This window comes from Podarcis filfolensis (genome assembly GCF_964270895.1).
Source record: "Podarcis filfolensis genome assembly, chromosome: Z".
In the NCBI taxonomy this organism is placed as follows: Eukaryota; Metazoa; Chordata; class Lepidosauria; order Squamata; family Lacertidae; genus Podarcis; species Podarcis filfolensis.
In genome coordinates, this window is record NC_139617.1 from 919,601 (window position 1) to 940,646 (window position 21,046).

The following is a 21,046-nucleotide window of genomic DNA, read 5'->3' on the forward strand; positions in this document are numbered from 1 at the left end:
ATTGGCAGGGGGTGGGGAAGTGATGTCACCAGCTATTTTACTGGAGTCAGCAATACATAAGGTGGCCGCCAGAAGGTCTCTCCCCCCCCCGCATCAAATGTGAAAGGCTTCAAGAAAATGACATCTCACTTTTTTTTAATAATTACATTACACAATCCTGAATACCCTCTAGTAGCTGCTCATGCATTGCCTTCATACAGTATTCTGAACCTCTAAATTATTTTTAATGGCAGCAAAGATTCCCACGGGGTTCTAGAGCTTTGGGGGTTATTTCTGCTCCCCTCTTTGAATAGGGAATCTTTATAGGTTTTTATATGAAAAACTTTCCTCCCTGCAATATTGTGATAGTGAGGCGAGGTTGCCTTTATTTTTGCTGCTTTTTATATGCTTTCGTTCCCTTAATATGAATAAGATTTCACCGAGACTAGTTTTCCCCAGCACAAAACTGACAATATACAGTATTCTTCTCATTCTGAGACTGGAAAAGAAGACTCAAGACAATACTTAAAAGAGTGTGAATCCAGCAGGAAAAAGCACAATAAAAACTAGAAAAGGGACACTCAGAATAACTAGAAAATAAGTAGGGAAAAGGTGCTTAAAATCTGTATGTGTATTGTGTATATATCCCTTAACTTCTTAAAATTTAATGTGTTAATATCATTACGTGTTCTTTGAAAGGTTACAAAGAGTGCAAATTATGCATTCTGAAAAACCCTTCACATAGCATAGATTAGTAAAATTAGCATAGATTAGTAAAATTACTTGGTTTTCTCTGCTAACTTGTTAACTGGGTAAAAACAAAAAGAGTAACTTATATTTATATTAAACACCTTTTTAAACTGAGGTTCCATTTCATTTGCAAACCCAGAGGATGATATGCTGAACTAGAAGCCAAAAGGGTCTGGGAAGCAGATAAAGTTACAGAAATACACATGCTGTCTTTATTAAATTGACATAAACAAATGCTTAATTGATTCCTAAATTGTACTGCCTAAACTGTTTTAATATATATTTAAATGCAGCCAGAAAATTTATCTTTTGAAACGTGCAGAGCATTGTTCTAAAATATCTTCAAATAGTTTGTACAGGGGACAAATATTTTTTTCCCTGGGATGTACATCTTTCTGAGAAATATTTTAGTGGGTGTTATCTTTTTAAAAACCGAATTAACTATTTAATCAGGTAAATAACTACACCTAACTTCTAAAGTAGTTTTCTGTTTGCTACTGCACATTCTTAAAACACCACTGTAGCAAATATACTGCTTGTTTCCACTTGCTCACCACAATGCTGATTTTCTCAAAAATTGACAAATTGCCATGAATGAAAATAACTTTAAAAATACAGTTTTCAATTTCAGTGTTTAAATTTCTTCTCCATTTTGGGGCTCTGGGCTCCCTAAATGATTTACTTCACTTAATAAGGACACATAGATATTTGGGTGTGTGTATAAAGCAGCAAGTAAACATTTCATCTAGCTGTGAGAAATCTAACACCACACTCTGAGCAACACAAAGGAACATGTCTGCTCAAATTGTTTCAGGACGCAGATCGTTTTTGCAAATGTATCCAGTGACAAAATAGCCTCTTCCCACATCATCTGTGGAATCTGCTGTATTTGATGCCTGTTAGACAGGGCCCTTTGCTTAATCTCAGATATGCACACTGGCCAAAACAACGACTATAATAGAACTGCAGAAGGCTCTCCCTTAAAATATAAATTAAGTTGGCCCTCTAGACTGTAAAAAGAGAAACTAACTGTAGTAAATAACAGTAGCAAACTGTAAATAAACTGTAGTAAATAACAGTTGTACAAAAGCTAATTTCTTCTTGTGCAACGAACAAAGCTTGCTGGTTTCCATGGGGACTGACTCCCCCCCCCCTTGCTGTTGTTTGAATCTAAGTTGCCAATAGTTGAGGTTAGAAGAGGCACTTAATTTTATTTCAGAATCAAATGGGAGGTTTGTTAATCGTAGAATACTGTATACACCATGTATATATGTATTGCTTGCATCTAATCCTCTCTCAATGCCTGCCAATGCACATTTAAGATCAGCTGCAAATTATGCACACACATTTCTGTATAAATATGCTTCTCATGTTGTTGACTGAGCTGGCATTCCTTCTTCAGATCCTGTGATCTGAATCAGGTTTAGAAGTCCCTCTCAGGAAAAAGGGTGAATGGGATCTTTAAAAAAACTTTTGATCTAAAGAGAATAGGTAGTTTGTGGCCGCCTTGCTTCCACTTTCCTAGGTATTTACTGTTTCTCAGGTAATTCCTGATACAGTGAGATGAGAAAAATAATTTGAACCCCTGAAATGCATTTATTGAAAGCACTGTGGGTAATTAGAAGCAAAGACTAGATTGGAAAGAAAATGTTCACGCAGTTTAGCACTGGAAACTGGAGGGGAACACCAGCAAAACCCCAAAGACTCCACAGCCTCTAACACATTTTGGTTAAACAAGGCCCCTTTCTTCCCTCTGGTGGGTGGTTGTCTAAGGCTGTGATCCTCCATGCCCTAGCTTGGGAGGAATTCACACTGAACTTGGTGAGAGTTATTTTTGAGTAAACGTATATAGGATTGCACTGCAGAAGAGGGAGAGAGCAAAAGATAAGCATTGTTCACCTAACAATTTTTTAAAAAGACAACAATCACGAAGTTTTTTCTTTCCTTTTGGAGCTCAGGGCAGTAGTGGCCTGGGAGGAGGGAGGGGAGAGACTGAGGGGTCACAAGCTCTTAGCTTTTAGCCTCAGCTTGACCACAGGGTTGGTTAAAAAAGAACAGGAGGGGATCACGTGCTTTTTGCGGGCTGTAGCTGTTTTGAACACATTGTTCTTTGGGGGGGGGGAGAAGGGTAGAGAATGTGGAGGGAGAGGCTACCTTTTGTTCTGTAGAGATCTCCATTCCCTGAAATAATCTAATCCTCCTTTTTTAAAATATGTTGTAGTTTCTTTTATTTCAGTGTGAATAAGAGAATTTTAAAAACCCAAAACAAATTTATTTATTATAATTTACAGACTGCAAATGCAAATATTTTCTGAGTGCTATGCAGTATATTAAAAATGAAACAAAACATAAAACATGTGAAGGAGAATAATCTGTGTCTAGCATAAAAATCGATCTGGACACCAGTGGTGTACATTCTGAATATGTTAGATCTTTGTGAAACTCCACGAAATGTGGCGAAAGGTGCTGAGGACTCAGGCAATCGAGGTGGAGGTGACATTGAATTGCTCCTTTATTAAGAACAACAACAAATAGTCTTGTAGCACTTTATTTTTTTTAAAAAATTATATTTTATTAGTTTTCCATACATTTATACCACATTACAATTTGTATTAAACTTTTCGTTTTTTGACTTCCTTCGGCTTCTCTGCCAATCATTCAAATTCTAATTTCTTTAAATACACATTTCCAAATTTTAGTATTGCCTTTATACCTACCCCCCTCTTATATTTTGCTTTTTTACAATATTTCTTATTCTGTTACAGAGCTTCTCTAAATGCCACTAACGTTATTCCGTTATCACTTATACATTCCCAGTATTCTGCTAATTTCCCCCAGTCCTCGATGAATTTTTGATCTTGTTGATATCTAATCTTCCCAGTCAGTTTATCAAGTTCTGCATAGTCCATCAGCTTCGTCTTGTAGCACTTTAATGGCTAACCAATTTGTAAGAGAGCCTACTACTTCATCCAATGTGTGAAATGCCATCCTCATTATGTGCACAGTCCCTGTGTCCCTGTGGGGTAGTGGTTCAAGTGTTGGACATGGGGTGGGGAGATCTGGGTTCAAATCCCCACTCATACATGAGCTTCACTGGGTGAGCCCCTGCGCCAGCTACTCTCTCGCAGCCCAAAGTTGCTATGAGAAGGTACATTCTCCCTCTGCCTATTGACCCTTGGCATAAGACCCCTCCCTGTTGCTTAAGCTTCTTATTTCAGCAAGCCTGTCCGGACATATAATTTAGCTATCTATATTGTGAGATGTTGTGATGAAGGGCAGTAAATAAATCTAATAAATAATAATAATAATAATAATAATAATAATAATAATAAAATAATAATTAGTTTTACTAATTTTAGTTCTATTTAAATGACCATTATTTAATGTATATTTGCTTTTCACCAATTGATTCTGTGGATTTTAGCTGTGCCTCATCTACAGTTTTATCATGTGCACCACTTAGAGAGCTGTTTGATTATCTGATATGCAAAGCTTCCCAAATAAATACATAGAAATAGAAAATAAATGCAGACTGACTTGGGGCTGCAGAGTGGATCAGTCCACTATATGTATCAATCCCTTCTGACAAGGAGAGGTGTTTGCAAAATAATAATAATAATAATAATAATAATAATAATAATAATAATCATCATCATCATCAATCCCTACTTTAAAATTATATTGCCATAAAAGGAGAGGGACATCTAAGGAACGAAAAGCACTAACAGTTCAGTCCCAAGTGTGTTTATTCAGAGGCACTGCACAGCTTTTGCTGGGGTCTCATCCGGTCTGGAACAGCCTCCTTCCTACACTCTGTTCACGAGGCAGAAACTGAAAAGCTTTAAACAACTCCTACAGACCCATCTATTTAAACAGGCATTCCCAGGCTTACAAGGTTCACTACACGCTTCTGTTTTATTGTCTATTGGTATTAAACTGAATGTTCCGTTGATGGGTTCTCTGTTCTTTCGGACGTATTTCTTTGTATTCTTTGTTTTAAATGCTGTATATACATTTATTTTCATTTACATATTAAGCAGTAAATGTAAAGCCATCTTCATTTAGAATCCTCTAACTGGAGATTTTAATAAGTCTGTACTGTAATCATAAAGATGACAAAATGTTTGGCACAACTTAGTAAGTTTATGATTACAGCCTTATTAAAATATCCAGTTAGAGAATTTTAAATGAAGATGGCTTTACATTTTTACCTTGGGAAGTAGCATCAAAAACTAAGTTTTTAAAATGTCATCATCATCATCATCATCATAATAATAATACACGAGGGAGACGTGGTTTCAAATCTCTCTTCGGCCACAAGGTTGTGAATGAAGCTGCTGAAAACTTTGCAAAATGCTTATATCATTGCACAGAACGATGTGCCGCCAAATAAAAAAGTTGTTCTTCCTCCAAGATGCGCGGACGGGGCTGGATTTCCTTGGGCTCCTATTGGCCAAGTGGGCTCAACTGCAGGACACAATTAATTATGCTGATTGCGTGGGGAGCGGATGTGCTCCTCCCCCTCTTCTTCATTTGGCTGTCTGGCAAAAGGGGACGCCTCGGGTGGTGGTCACATGACATTGTCTTCGCGCCACTTTCGTAAATCTCTCTTCTTTTTTTTAATAGCAGCCTTTTGCACCAGGACTTAAAGGTAACGTGTTTATCTTCCTCTCTTGGTCTTTCCAGCAGAACAAGCGGGGAGGTGGTGCGAAGCGCGCGCGCACCTTTGATTTTAAAGCGCCTTCCTTCCTTTGATCTCTGGCGCTTCCACGTACTTTGCAGCTTCCTCCCTGCAAATCTCTGCAAAAGCGGCTGCGAAATCCAGCCTTTTGCAAAGGCCGCCTCTTTGGTGTGAAAAGCCACCTGTAGGAGTGGGAGTGAGCGCGTGCACACATTTTGCGCGTGGATCTGCTGACTTTGGGGGGCGCGGGATCGTGCTTTTCTTGGCAAAGTCCGCTCTTACGAGTGCAGCCGCCCAAGGTCGGGGAGGGGGGGCGGCGGCGGCGGATACCACTTTTGCAAAACTCGCATGACGCTCATGGCTGCCGTCTCCGGATCTCCAGCAAGCGCAGCAACAATGCCGGCGCTGCCTTTCTTTGCGCAGGATGAGGGCGCGAGATCCTCCCAGCGCCCCTTCCATCCTTTGCAAAATCCTTCCCTTTGTCCTGGGATCCTTCCCTAAAAAAAAAAAAAAAGAGGAGCCCGGCTAGATGGGAGGAGTGAGGGGTGTTAAATTGTTTTTGCGCGTGCACGCGTCCGAGGGGCGCATCGCTTTCTTCTGCAGGTTCCCACCCGCCCCAACAAAAAATAATCATTTAAAAACGTTATTTCCTTGCATCTCTTAAAAGACGCATTGTTGCTCGTGCACATGGCGGGGGTCGGGGGGTGGGTGGGAAGGGAGGTTTCCCCTCTTTCTGGGGGGGGGAGGGGAGCAAGAAGAGCGTCTGCCCCGCCGCGCATGTGCTTTCCCGCGAGGTATGCCGGGGCTTGTAGTTCCCTGGCAGGAGGCTCGCAGCACCACGCGCTGGAGGCGAAGGAAGCGGTGCGCCCGGGACTCGAGGAGCCCAGGTTGCAGCCACCGCGCACGCAGGGGAGGCAGCCGCGCACCCGGTGTCTTCGTCGTTCCGCCGCCCCGAGCATCTCGCCTGCGTGGTAACAGCGCAAACTTTTTTGGGAAGGCGGGGGTAGCGAGGAGGAGAGCTGGGCTGGCGCACCGACGCTGCCGCCCGCGTCTGCAGCCCAGGCATGGAGACAAAGGGGCCCCTGGCCGCGGAGGCGCCCTCCTTTCTCTCGCTCCGGCTTTGGGTCAGGGGCGGGAGTTGCATCGCCCTGCGGAAGGAAGGCAGGCAGGGATCGGCGCCGGGAAACTTTTGCAAAAGTATATGCATATATATATATATATTATAACGAAAACCAAACGCTGTACAGCGACAGTCCCCGAGGAAGTTTATAATTATTTTAGCATTGCGCGCTTCGGAGTTTGCAGGGCGGCAGGAGCGAGATCGAGCCTTCCTGGGGGCAATGCGACGCGCCCGTCACCTCTTCAGAGTCAGAGGGAGCTCGTGCATGGTGTGGCCTTTCATTTTTCGGCTGGGGGGGCCGAGGAAAGGAAGGCGCAGTGGAAGTTTGCAGCGAGGATCGGCGGGGTTTGATTGCAGGGGCGGGGGGGTGCGAGGGGGGCTCTCCTGAGCTCAGCCGCGCGGGCGGTTGGTGGGTTTCGCAGCCTCTTAGCCCGCGTGGGTTCGCGCGAGTGAGCTGCGGGCTGTCGAGGCGGGGGAGGCCGGGCTTGGCGCGTTTTTGGCACTTTGAATAGCGAGCTCCCTTTCCCACAATGCCTCGGCGGCCCCTTTCTCTTTAATCGCAGCACGAGGGGCGCAAGCCCGGGCGCGCGCTCTTCTTGCCCTCCGCCCCCGTTTGCACGTGGTGGGCTTGGAGGAAAGGGCTACGGATGCCCCCCACCCCTCGAAATACTGTTTCCAAGCTCTCCCAGGAACTAGCGGTGAGAGCCCCTCATAATGAACCTGCCCCTGTCCGCTTCGTTTAAGGACCTGGCCAGATGCGGAGGGGGCTGCAAAGGGGCAGGTTGCCTGACCTTTTAATTCCCTTCCCCTCACAGTTTCCTTAACTTCTCAGATCGTGAAGCTTCAACATTTTTGAAAGCTGCAAAAGCTTTTTATTTCTTTATTGCAGTTTGATGGGGGGGGAGGAAAGAAGGCAGAGTCGATGTATTTTTCGTTTAGGTTTTCTGTTGATTCATTATGAGAATCTTTGAAGGAAGCCCAGAAACGCAGCTCAATTAACCTTAGTAGGGTGTACAATTATGAATCTTGCTTGACTAATTCAGGCAGCCTTTTCAAAGGATTGAGCTTACTCTTGCTTGGGTGCGTTGCAGCTATTGTTGGAATTATGCACTTTGTCAATATTAAAAAGAACAAATTTAGCAGCATTAAGAGGGCAGAATGCTACTTGTGGGGTGAAGAGGAGTTTGTGATTGGGTTTATAATCCCCCTAAAATGCGACTCCCCTTCATTGAGCTGTAGACTTCATATTCTCTAAGCAGAACCTACAGGATTGACCTGAGGTTGGTGTTTTGGATCTGAGAGCTGGCTTGGTCTTTGGCATCATCTTTAATTATTGTATGCAAGAAACTTTATAATCTTTTCAGAAGAAGCAATTCCGTATCTCCATGTTGTAGGGAAAATATTAGAAGTGTGCAGTGATGCTATATAGCTAAAATGTAGTGCAGAATAATTCTGAATTTCTTCTTTGCCTTGACTCCCACTTCCCTGAAGAAGATGGTGAAACTGAGCCTTGGAGAGCACAGGCATAACTTGGAATAAAGGCTGGAAAAGGTGCCTGTGAAGCCTTGAACAAAAGACATTTGGCTTGTACTAAACTTACAATGAAAGTGGAAGCTTTCATCTAGTTCTTTTTGCAAAGAAACATCTAACTATAAATGGGCATGTTCCAAGACAAAGCGTGTTTGCATTTTGGCACAGCTTAATGACACGATTGCCAGTTCAATGATTATAATAGAATATCAGTACCTGCCATTTGCCCCAAAGGAAGGCACAAGTTTACAACTGTTGCTAACCATTAGAAGCTGTTATAGACAATGAAAAAATGGGTCAGGAGAAGGAGACTCTGATTAGGAACCCAATTGCACAGGGCAGTTTCATGGGATTGTTGCAGATAGGACCTGGTCACAGTGAGTTTCATGCAGGAGTGAGGATTTGAATCCTAGCCTAAAATAACATTCAGGACTCCAGAATGATTTGTAAACCTGGTTTATCTCCTGTGAAATGTATAAATAACAACTCAACTGGAAACCTTGAGTACCACCACCCTATATTTTTCTCCTGGTAACAGTTGTTAAAAAAACAGCAAGGGGTCTGCTGCTGCAGGACCAGTTGCACTCGAAAATCAGTTGCTGATAGAGAGGAGAAGGTCAGTCAAAGTGTGATGAGCTGCCTGTTGATACAGTGGTACCTCTGGTTATGTACTTATTCATTCCGGAGGTCTGTTCTTAACCTGAAACTGTTCTTAACCTGAAGCACCACTTTAGGTAATGGGGCCTCCTGCTGCTGCCGCGCCGCTGGAGCACGATTTCTGTTCTCATCCTGAAGCAAAGTTCTTAACCCGAGGTATTATTTCTGGGTTAGCAGAGTCTGTAACCTGAAGTGTCTGTAACCTGAAGCATCTGTAATCTGAGGTACCACTGTACTGAGCTCAGACCCTTGATAAACTGCTTGCAACCAATTTCTTGCAAATTTCCCTTTTACTGAAAATTTGTATTTGGGTGGGGGAGAGGGTCTTTGAGAGTTTATTGGGCATTTTTTTCTTAGTGCAAGTTAGTGCTAACTTAGTTCTGTTTTTCTCTCTTCTCTCACCCTCCCTTTTTTTTATTAAAAAAAACCCCAACAGTTATTCCCTGGAATAGAGCAGCAATGGTCCTTCGCTCAACCAACGGATGCCAGTTTATCAGTGTTTGCAGAAGAATTTTGCAGCAAGGAAGTTTCTGAGTCTTCTGCATTCTGCATGAGCCGTCAGTGGTGCAAAAGTGCTTATAGTGCAGGTAGTATTTCATCACCTACTGCAGTTTTTGCACTTCAGCATCACTGTGGCAGTCTGTGTGATGGCTGCCCCCCCTTCCTCAGGTGGAGGAGCAGGCTGGCCCTCTATCCCTTTCCATCTGCCTGGGGATACTCTAAGGCTGTTTGTGCTAAGGTGCATCTAGTGCAGTGAGTGGAATAGCTTAGAATCTACTGCCCTGGATGCGCCTTCTGGCACACGCAGCTGGCAGTGAGTCTTGACTGAAGTCACAAGGACAGCAAGACAGCTGCCTCTTTCAGAATGCCTTGTGCACAACCAGAAGCCTTTAAGTCAACCTTGCAGAAAATGTGGGAGTGCAGCATTACTCCACCAGTGGAAGCACTGTTAGAAACTCAGGTATATAAGCCAGGTGCCAAATGGCTCCTTAAACCAGGGTTACACTCTCCAAAACGGAATGCCTAGTTGCCATTTTGGGGCCAGTCAGCTTGAAAGTCGTATTTTTCAACTGTTTGGTTCCTGAAATTCATGCTGATTGTGCAGATAAAATAGAATGGATAGAATTTTACAGGATGGGGTATTAGTGTGTGAAAACGGGGAAAATCCAAGGATCCCCAGGCATGGTGGAGATGTCAGGTGCCATTCTGGTGTCCAGTCATCTTCCCTTGGTTGCAAGTGGCCAGTAGCCAGATGGAAAATGTGCCTGGTGAATTCTGAATGCTGAATGAAAGGTTATTGAAAAGAGTGGAGTGGGGAACCTTTGGCACTCCAACCTGCTGGGTTCGAAACCACATCTGCCCCCTACCCGATATGCACCACGTTCTCAGTTTTGTTGCAGAACAACAACTGCCTAATAGAAACTGTAAGCAGTATTTGCTCCTATCCACATATCCCGTAGAAATGCATCTTAACTTGCAAACTGCGTCCTGGACCCTGTTTGGTTTCTCTGTGGCTTCTGTAGATTGACTGTATTTCTACCCCACCTTTCCTCCTAGGAGCCGAAGGTGGTGCACGTCGCTCTCTTCATTTTGTCCTCACAAGAACTCTGTGAGGGAGGTTAGGCTGAGTGACTGTGACCAGCCCTGGGTCACCCAGTGAGCTTGATGGCTGAGTGAAGGTTAGTCCAAAACTCTAACCACTGCACCACCATGAGCTCTCCCTTTTTATTGCTCGCCTCTGAAATGGTTACGGAGGGCTGATTTTTTTAAAAAAAGCATTCTTTTATTTATGTTTGTATTTTTGTGTGATGTTTTGCATGGTTTTATGCAATAAACTGGGAACTTGGTATTGCAGACCTTTTATATCTGAGCTGCTTCAGCCCCTTGGGAGTTTTGCAGTAACTCAGACTCTTCACCAGCTTGCCTAAATTCTATTGGGTGTGCATTTTTCTTTTTTAAATCTGGTATGCCTAGCTTCTCAGGAGTATGAAAAGTTAATGGTATTTGGATACCACCTGCACTTTCTGATACAACAAATGCTGTTTTGTTTATTTAAAGATTTATATTCCAATTTAAATTTAAATTGGTTTACAACAATAAATTGCACAATATACAAAATTTAAAACCAATTAAACCTCCAAAATTTTAAACTTAATGAATTTAAAATCTGTTTAAAAATAAATAAACATAAAACATCTGAGAACCATTTAGGGATCAAAAGTCTCCTGAAACAAAACAGTTCTGACCAGGTGTGTGAAACTCAGGGGTGGTGCCTGCTTAACTTCTTGTGGGAGGACGTGCCATAACTTTGAACCCACAACACCGAAGGCTTGACTCTTCATTGACATGAGGACAATGGGTTTGGCTCAGTGACCAGTGCCAGATCTTTTAACCTTGGCCCTATGTGTTGGTGGAAGCATGTTCATGTCATCTGCACTAGCTGAAGCCCCACATAGAACCCACATGCAGCGCATTGCGATAATCCAGTCTAATATCCAGTGGGATAGCAAAAGTCATTTTTGGTGTTGCAGTGTAGGTTACCCAACTCTGAATCGAAACAATTTTGCCCCTTTCACTTGATATTTTATTTAATGAAATTTATATACCGTTTAATTGTTGCAAAACCTTGCCTTGTAACATAGGACGCTACCTTAATGCTGCCACAGTCCATTAGCTCAGCATTCTCTACACTGACTGGCAGCAATGGCTCTCTGGGGTTTCAGGCAGGGGGGTCTGTCCCAGCCCCACCTAGAGATGCCCTTGCGGATCGAATCCGGGGCCTTCTGCATGCAAGTCAAGTGCTCTGCTGCTGAGCTGCGGCCTTCAAATACGTGGACATATGAGAATGGAAACAGTAATATTGCCTGGCAGAATTCACAAACATATCCCATATAAAGCTGAAACAGGTCCATGGTTTAGGGTGTTTAAATTCAAGTCTGCAAAATTCTTTCCATAATTCATATGGGGGAAAGCAAAAATAACTAAAGTGTGCTTTCTCCACTCTTAAAAAAACCCTTTGGTTCATTTCAAGATGCATAGGGTGAGGACTTAAAACACATCACTGCCCATTTAGGACAGGGATAGGGAAACCTGTGATTTTCCTGTACCACAATTCCCATTATCCCTGTTACTGGCTACACTGGGTGAGGCATAAGGGAGCTTAGAATCTATCAACATTTAGAGGGCCACAGGTCCCCCAAAATTGATTTAGAAGGCTTACTGATACGAATTGCCAAGCACACGAGCTCTTGACAGTAGAACTCACAGGTAGGCAATGAACCTGAGTGTTGAAAGATTCAGGATACATAGAAGTCTTAATTCACACAGCACGTCCCCCCGGCAGGAGGCAGGGATGGCCACCCCCTTGGATGGCTTTGAAAGAGGCTTGGATAAATCTATGGAGGGAGGAGAGGGCTGGAGGCAGCAAGGCTTCTTGGCTGGAAACCAAGGGAGCCCTTCCCATGGGCTGGACTGGATGAGCCATTGGCCTGTTCCAGGTTTAGGGCTCAGTGCTCCTCTAGCATCCTGTTTGCCACAGTGCTCAGGCAGATAGGCTTCCATGTTCCACGCTAGCTTTTCAAAGTGCCTTGGCATCTTGGGAACACAGGAAGACCTTTTCACCAAGTCAGGCAAAAGGCCCACCCAGCTCACTATGGTCTGCATTGAGTAACAGGCTTTCCTCGGTTTCAGACCTGGTCCTTCCCAGCCCTGCCTGGTGATTTTTTTCTGTTCATAAAATTTACTCCCTTGTAAAACAACCCAAAAACCTCGGAAGTGAATTACAAAAAAACCCAATGTCATAAAATTTTCAATAAAAACAGTTAAAACAGCTACAGTGGTACCTCAGGTTACATACGCTTCAGGTTACAGACTCTGCTAGCCCAGAAATAGTACCTCGGGTTAAGAACTTTGCTTCAGGATGAGAACAGAAATCGTGCAGCGGCAGCAGGAGGCCCCATTAGCTAAAGTGGTGCTTCAGGTTAAGAACAGTTTCAGGTTAAGAACGGACCTCCAGAACGAATTAAGTACTTAGCCCGAGGTACCGCTGTAGGAGAAGGGGACGACAGAGGGCGAGATGGTTGGACAGTGTTCTCGAAGCTACCAGCATGAGTCTGACCAAACTGCGGGAGGCAGTGGAGGACAGGGGTGCCTGACGTTCTCTGGTCCAGGGGGTCACAAAGAGTCGGACACGACTAAACAACAACGGCACCACTGTACTAAAAAAATTATGTGATAAGTGAAACACCAGATTAAAATACATGTCTGCGTGTCTGGGTAAGTTTGTCTAAACAAAGCCTTAGCTGAGAAGACTAGTGGAGTCACCTGCTTGTTGTCAAGAGGCAGGGTGTTCCAAAGGGTGGTTCTGTAGCGCCAAAGAGTGATTAATGACAAATGGCAGAGATTTTAACCTGGGACCCGTTGCATCATGCTGATTCAGTAGGGACTAATGCAGATGGGTGCTGTTGACTTCTGCTTTGTTCTTGCCCTTGCTAAGCTTGAGCCTGCCTATCCAAAATGCTTTCCCGAAGGATTCCCAGCAATCTCTGCTTCGTCTTAGCAGTGGCAAAGTGCTCATAGTGCAGGTAGTTGTGCATCCAGATCTACTGTAATATGGGCACTTACAGTACTGTTAGACACCAAACGCCACGTTGGGGCTGGTGGGGGGCAGAGGAGCGCCTGAGAAGACCGTGTGCTGATCTACAGTCCGTTTTGCAGGTTTGCATCCCAGCTTGGTGTCCATTGCTGTGCAAATCCATGCAAAACTGACGGTGGTGGTGTGAGCAGAGAGGAGCTCCGTCCCCCCAGGGCTGGGAGGGAAGAGACGGGACAGGCTTTTCCCCCTGTCCCCTTTATTCTCGCTTTGCTTTCCAAGGCAGCTTTAGAAAACTGGCTTCTCCCTGGGTTGGGATTTGTTGCATTACTTGTGGGTTCTCTGGACAGTATTGCACTTGTCCCGGCCTGTGGAGAGGGAGAGAAATTCTTCGGGAGCAGAAGGGTAAGAGGGAGGAGAGGACCGGGAGCCCGTGTTCTGCTGTTGTCGGGTGGATTACGATGCAATTTTGATTAGACTAGCAGGACGAAAATTGCACGGTATCCATCTGTAAACCGCAGGACCTTTGGTGTTCTCTAGTCTCCTCTAGGGTGGAAGGGGGAAGAGGAGTTGAGGGCTGTCCTTGGAGAGAGAGGCTTGAATGTGTTTGACAGCCAGTGGGGTGTAGCGGCTGGGGATCCCGGCTAGGATCTGGGAGACCTGGATTCAGATCCCTTCAACCATGAAACCCACCGGTGGATGTATACTACGGCCAGTCACCACCTCTCATTCTACCCTACCTGCAAGGTTTGTTGGTGGGGATTAGGTGAGGAAGGGGGGAGACCTTGTATGCCACCTTGAGGTTCTTGGAGGAAAAGGTGGGATATAAATCCAATAAAAAAATAGCAAATTTCAGCAATGGCTGTGCTGCTGCTGAAATATCAGAAAGGAATTTGTAAGACTGCTGCGTGTGGTTATTTTTTGCAAAAAATAAAGTGGAGATTAAAAAAAAATGGTTTCTGCCTGTTGAATTTGAGCTGGGATCTTGTGCCTCTTCAGTCCTAGCAAATCAGTAACTTTGAAGCAGGGGGTAGCTTACCAAACCAAAGGGCGCCATGCCTAAAGCTTTCCATTCTCCCAGAATAGGTGATGTTGAATGAGGGATGGAGGCAACAGAAACTTTCTCCTGCTGACGTCTTTGATTCCATGTAGTTTGTGGCTGCATGTGTTCTGAAATGCTGATATTTTTAGAAAACAAAACCCCCTCAAGAGAAGAGCTGCACAGAAAGAAAGAAAACCTTCCATCGGCTTTATGCAACCTGGTGCCCTTAATATTTTTAGGCTCCAGTGTATCCATTCTTCCTGGCCGCTGGCCCTGGTTGCAGGGGCTGATAGAGTTGGGGCTGTTCTTGGAACAAGAGCACTGCATTGATGTCCAGCAGAAGTGAAGGTGTTGAAAAGAACAGTCAGCCTGTGCTGCTTGAGACTTGCTGCTGCATGATGCTTCTTTTTCAGTGCAGTCATCATAGGCAGGCTGCTGAAGAGTTCTGCAGAATCTGAAAGCTTGTTTGACTAGTGGATTTCTTTAGCAACTACAGCACTGATGTTTGAGATGGGTTTACTCTGTCATTGCAGCTTGGGCTGCTGGAGAACCACTTGCCTATAAATCACACAGGCTTATGCAGAGACATTTCCTTTGGCTTTAGACATGCATAGAAAGTAACCAATGTTCTCAGAGGAAAAGCATGCTTCCAGAATCCGACCTGGAAGAGAACTGGGGGTCCACCCTCTATCAGGCTTGCTGAAGGCAGACACATTCTTTTTTCTTTTACATCTTTTCACATGGAGGCTATTGGGGCATATACTATATTACCACATATTCTCATTGGTCCTAATAAAGGTTCTAGTTTCCTGACAAGGGTGATGCTCTTCCTAGGTGGCACAGTGCATTCTACCATTTCAGGACTATTCCTTGTGGAGGTTGCTATCTCAAGCCACTGGAAGAATAAAAATGAAGGTGCCAAGATGTGATAAACCTCGCAGAGGACTTTGCAATGGTGGCACAATGCCTTTCACTGATCTAGCAGAAGTTTGCCAGTTTTGGAGAAGGTGCAAGTAAATTCTTTGAATTCGAAATGTCCTGGATCTTTAAATCTGTTGTGTTAACTGACAGCTGCAATTGTTTGGCTGCTTGACAACCATTTAATCATTCGATTTGTATAGCCCCCCCCCCGATACCCACAGGTCTCTCGAGGTTTACAGGATGCACAGCTCTGCTTGCACCTTTGCCACCTTTTTCATTTTGGTGACACACTTTTTAGACATTCATCATTTTGCAACACAGTAATTCAGTTTTACTAGCAACCCGGCAGGTTTCGGGAGAAGCGAAGGGAGTGATTGTGCAACACACCTGCACACAGTGTTGCGACACAGTTTGGAAAGCTCTGCTTTAAACAGCAGCCTAGCAGTAAAGAAAATGCCCAAGCAGAATGGCAGTTGCAATGACTGGTCATTGTGTGTCCTGTTTGTGTAAGCACCCACCTGTCAATAGGATATGCTTTCATTAACTGATAGAAGTAAACATTTTTAAAGTATTTTATTTTTAATTTCTCACTTTCCTCCTAAAGAAGCACCAGGGCATTTAAAACAATCGGATAAAAAACACACACTTTAAAGCGGAAATGAGAGAACCTCGTACCAAATATAAAAAACTTACTAATAGAAGGGGGGGGGATTCAGACTCCCGGATTTGAAAATCTACTACAAGGCCTCTTGCCTCTGCTGGATCAAAGAATGGATTTCATTGGACAATACTGATATATTAGATCTAGAGGGACAACAATAGACATGGGTGGCATGCCTGCCATTTAGATAACAAGACAAAGGTACAAGACAAATGATTATGAATCATATAATTGGGAACTCATTAATAAAAATTTGGAGGAAGTATAGTTTATTAGAACCCAAGACCTCTTGGTGGGCAGCACCACTTGAAATGATTTCAGTTAAAAAGAAAAACATGGGGGAAAATTGGAGTTACCCATAAAGACCTTCTAAAAGAAGAACAAGGGACAGCTAAAGCTGAAACCTTATGAAGAACTTAAACAGTATTGTACCAGCTGGTTACAATATTACAAACTTAATGATAAATTCATCTCTGCATGAGTCCAAGAGTCCAAATTTCAATCAGAATTTCTGAATAGTTCTAAGAAGACTCTATCAAAAATGTATAACATTACTTGAATGGGAATTAAAAGATGAGCAGATTAAAGAAGTCATGATTAAATGGGGACAGGATTTTGGTTACGCGATTTGGCTAGACAAATGGGAAAAGCTTTGGAAAACATACCAATTTTACCACCTGTTACACTATTAAAGAATATATGAAGATGTGTTACAGGTGGTACATGACTCGTTAAATTAGCAAAAGTTTATAAATTACCATCAAATTTGTGTTGGAGATGTAAAGTATCAGAAGAATCACTCTACCACTTGTGGTGGGATTGTACCCAAATAAAAATATTCTGGAATAACATATATGAGGAATTGAAAAAAATGTTTAAAGTAAATTTCGGTAAGAAACCAGAAGTGTTTCTCTTAGGGATAGTCTCAAATGACAGTCCAAAAGATAAAATTAGAATCTTTTTGTATGCTACAGCTGCCACTAGATTATTGGTTGCTAGAAATTGGACGTGTGAAGAAATACCCTCAGTGATAGATTGGCAAAAATGACAGCAATAATCAATACAATCCAACCAGAATCTTAGAAAGAAATGGAAATGTGTTGATGACTACATGACACAAAGATGTTCCAACAGTAATTTATTGATAAGTATAGATTAATCTCACAAAGATAAGATTTATGAAATGAAAGAAGGAATTTTGAATGTGCTAGATAATAAATATAAACACAATAGTAATATTATAAAATAGAATTAAAGATGCCATGCACAGGGGGGAGAGAAGTCACAAGGGAATATGTGGAAAGGGAAATGTGTATAAATACTTGACTAATGTGAATACAGTGGTACCTCGGGTTAAGTACTTAATTCGTTCTGGAGGTCCGTTCTTAACCTGAAACTTCTTAACCTGAAGCACCACTTTAGCTAATGGGGCCTCCTGCTACCGCTGCACGATTTCTGTTCTCATCCTGAAGCAAAGTTCTTAACCTGAAGCACTATTTCTGGGCTAGCAGAGTCTGTAACCTGAAGCGTATGTAACCTGAAGCGTATGTAACCCGAGGTACCACTGTATGTAATTTGCAACGTTAAAGTTGAAGAATGTGTTTTGTTTATAATACCTACAGTATTTGAATATGTGTGTATATGTATAAATAAATAAATAAACAGAGGGAAATAAATATGAAGGCTGCATCTATTACATTTTAAATAGCAAACTTCTGAACTGGGAATTGGAAGGAAGATGTAAAAGTTTAAGTCAAACCATTGTTTAAAATAATGAAAGATGCCTTACAAGTGCGTTTTCCCTTCAAGGTCTCTTTCCTTTCTGCCACACGATGGCAGTCTATTCCTAGAAAACTCATCGCAGTGCTGAAATGAAAACTTGAGAACAGCCTTTCTTGACCTTGGGTTCCCAGATGTTGGACAACCTTTCCCACTGAAAAAGACACGGCAGTAACTGCTTCTGGCCCTTACGGGACACGGTTCTTCTTCTTCACGGTTCTTCTTCTTCTTCTTCTTATTCGATTCCTCGTAGCTGAGTAAAATTATCTTCCATAAGCACTGTTTTAACATTGAGTCCGTAAGTGACTGGAGGCCAATTCTGGATCCCCACGTCCTTCCACAGTGGGGACATTGGTTTCCGGGCGGAGTTGATCACGGTGTGGATGTGCCTTCCTTTCAGTACGTTTCTCCCGTGCATCCTTGTGTCGTTCCCGCGGTCGGAGAGGAGTAAAAACGGACACCAACCAGAGTATAACCTGAAGCGAAGTGGCTTAAGAAGCCTGACCTTTATTTGGTATAAAGCAAACTGCTATAGCATAAGGTTACCAGACAACCCTGTTTCCTGGGGACAGTCCCTGGATTGACAAATCAGTCCACATACAAAATCCATTGACATTGAAAAGTCCCTGGATTCATTGAAAAATATCTGGTAACCGTACTATAGCAGGGTCCTACCTAATCCAACAGGGAGAGGCAAGACCCCGAGCAAAAGAAGACATTGACTTTTAAAAGTTTTCCCCATATCCCAGAATACAGTTCAGACATCATCATCAATACATCATTGCTACATCACTAATTTGTCACACAAGGAGAGGTCCAGGGGTTGTAACCTGAGTTTCAGGTACCTGCCCCTCCCTCCTGACAGTCACCAGACACCCATTGGTGATAGAAAACAAAGCTATTTACCCTCGAGCTAAGTAAATCACAGTCTCTTTGTGTCCTGGTCTGAATCCATTCCTGGTTCACCACATCACCTTTGTGATTGTGATGGGTGGACACCTGGACTTGACACTCTCTCTAGGGCGAAGTTCACTAAGTACGTGACTTCATGCCTTGGGATCCTTGGCATCTAGAGTCATATTTCCCAATCCCTTTTCAGAGTGGAACAAAAGTGGAATGGAGAAGATCTGTTAGAACGTTGATTTTTAGTGAATTTATATTAGTTTACCTTAGTCTGCAACCATCTGCAAAATGCCTTGACCTAGACAGGAAGTAATTAGTAAAAGTTCCTACAGTGAAGCATTGCTGGCTTGGTAAGATTTTCTCCCTTGACAAGAATGGGTAGAATGGAAAGGAGTGCGATGTAAGGCTGCGGTACCGGTGATTTGTACCCCAAGTGGCGCTGGCTGCTAACTTTTGATTGGCCAAAGCTTGACAGATCATTTTGAATATAGTGTTTTGCACTAGCGGTCTACCCACGTTATTGAATCAGTGGCATTTTTGTGATCATTTGGTGGTACTGGCTGCTCTTATGTACGGGGGCCATGTAATAACAGAGTTATTAATATCAGCCTTACCTTAGGATAAAAGCAGGTAAGTATTCATAACAAGCATACTATGAGGCAACTCGTGGTTTTCTTGTGTGTAAAGCCTGCTGGAGGCACTAATTGTTTTTCCTGTTTGGAACAAGTCTGGGCATATCCTAGTGTTTTGCATAACCATTTATCTCAGGCTTAAGCCCACATCCTTGCTGATAGGGGTGTGAATAAAATGTGTGTTTTTTTCCTTATCACTGCCCTGCTGGTTGTTATTTTGTCTTGCTTGTGTGACTCTTTTAACAGAAACAATGTTAAGGAGTACAGGCATGGCTACAAACACATTAGAATCTATGGGTTTGATTCCCTGCAATAAAATAGGACCTTGGACCATAGTGCAACTGTTCTTCCGATGGCATAACTGAACATTACCATACAAAATTCCAAAAGGTCAACCCTCCCCCCTTCCCTCTGTTTAGAACACCATCATCTAGCTAGCAGGGGCAGCAGTCAGGGATGATAGCAGTGGTAGTCCAACAATACAGTGGTACGTCGGGTTACAGACGCTTCAGGTTACAGACTCCGCTAACCCAGAAATAGTACCTCAGGTTAAGAACTTTGCTTCAGGATGAGAACAGGAATCGTGCAGCGGCATCAGGAGGCCCCATTAGCTAAAGTGGTGCTTCAGGTTAAGAACAGTTTCAGGTTAAGAACAGACTTCCAGAATGAATCAAGTTCTTAACCCAAGGTACCACTGTATCTGGGAACCCCAGGTTGAGAGATGCTGCCTTAGAGCAAGTGGGGAAGCAGTGAGCTAGATGGAAATCCCATGTACTACATAATTTTATAAACTTCTCTCGTGTCTCCTATTGCCTTTTCCATGAAAGGTCTCAAATGCTGCAACCTTTTGTCGTGATCTGAGATTCCCTATGCCAAAGGAGCAGGCTTTCTTGATGGGGATGACCTAGTTTTGGAACCCCTTCCCTTCAAAGGTGTACCTGACATCTGGTTTACAAGGTGTCTTTATTTACATTTCAGTGTGTCTCCTTTGCAGCTTTACCTGTTGCCTTTTAATATGTTGCTATCACTTCCCCATTTGTGTCAGCAGAAACAGCTATTTATTTTGTCTTGCCAGCCCACCTGTTCTGCATGAAGGTCGCAACATTTTCTCACCTGCCTTTCCCTTCTGTCAAATGGACACATTTTGACTTTCAATTGGCTTCTTGCAACTATTTTTCAAGAATAGTACCTAGAAGGCCTTTTGCAGAAGCTTTCCCAGATAGCCTGATAATGCAAGGGTCATCATTTGGAATCATAAGCTGTCAGTTTGCATTTCTTAGTGCAGAAAGTACTGATCTCATGTGTAAATATCTTTCCTATTCTTTCTTATTCTGTTTAATTCTAGAAGCTACTAGAAGCTTCTCTGTGTGAGAGAAGCAGAGGCAGAAGGTTCTAGATTCAGGTAGGTAGCTGTGTTGGTCTGATGCAGTGTGTATATATATACATATGTGTGTGTGTGTGTGTGTATTTGTCCAGTAGCACCTTAGAGACCAACTTTGTTCTTGGTATGAGCTTTTGTGTGCATACACACTTCTTCAGATACACTGAAACAGAACTCACCAGACATTTATATACAGTGAGCGGGTGGGGAGGGGCCCCACAGTATGCCAACATCTTCATGGCAGATTTGGAACAACGCTTCCTAAACTCCTACCCACTCAAACCTCTCTTGTACCTGCGATACATTGATGATATTTTTATTATCTGGACACATGGTCAGCAGACCCTGGACACCTTCCACCAGACATTCAATGACCTTCACCCCACCATCAACCTAACAATTCATTGCAATTCCAATCT

The 21,046-nt window shown here is 43.2% G+C and overlaps 1 long non-coding RNA gene across 2 annotated transcripts in view; it reads left to right on the forward strand.

The window, feature by feature from the left end:
* Window positions 1-9,475: 9,475 nt before the first annotated feature.
* Window positions 9,476-21,046, forward strand: part of LOC310754063 — a 39,916-nt gene continuing 28,345 nt past the window's right edge. The window contains exons 1-2 of one of the 2 annotated variants that reach the window (XR_014543581.1): window positions 9,476-10,396; window positions 20,592-20,648. This is a non-coding gene — a long non-coding RNA (uncharacterized lncRNA). The remainder of the gene's footprint in view (window positions 10,397-20,591; window positions 20,649-21,046) is intronic. The other variant, XR_014543582.1, reaches the window with a different exon arrangement.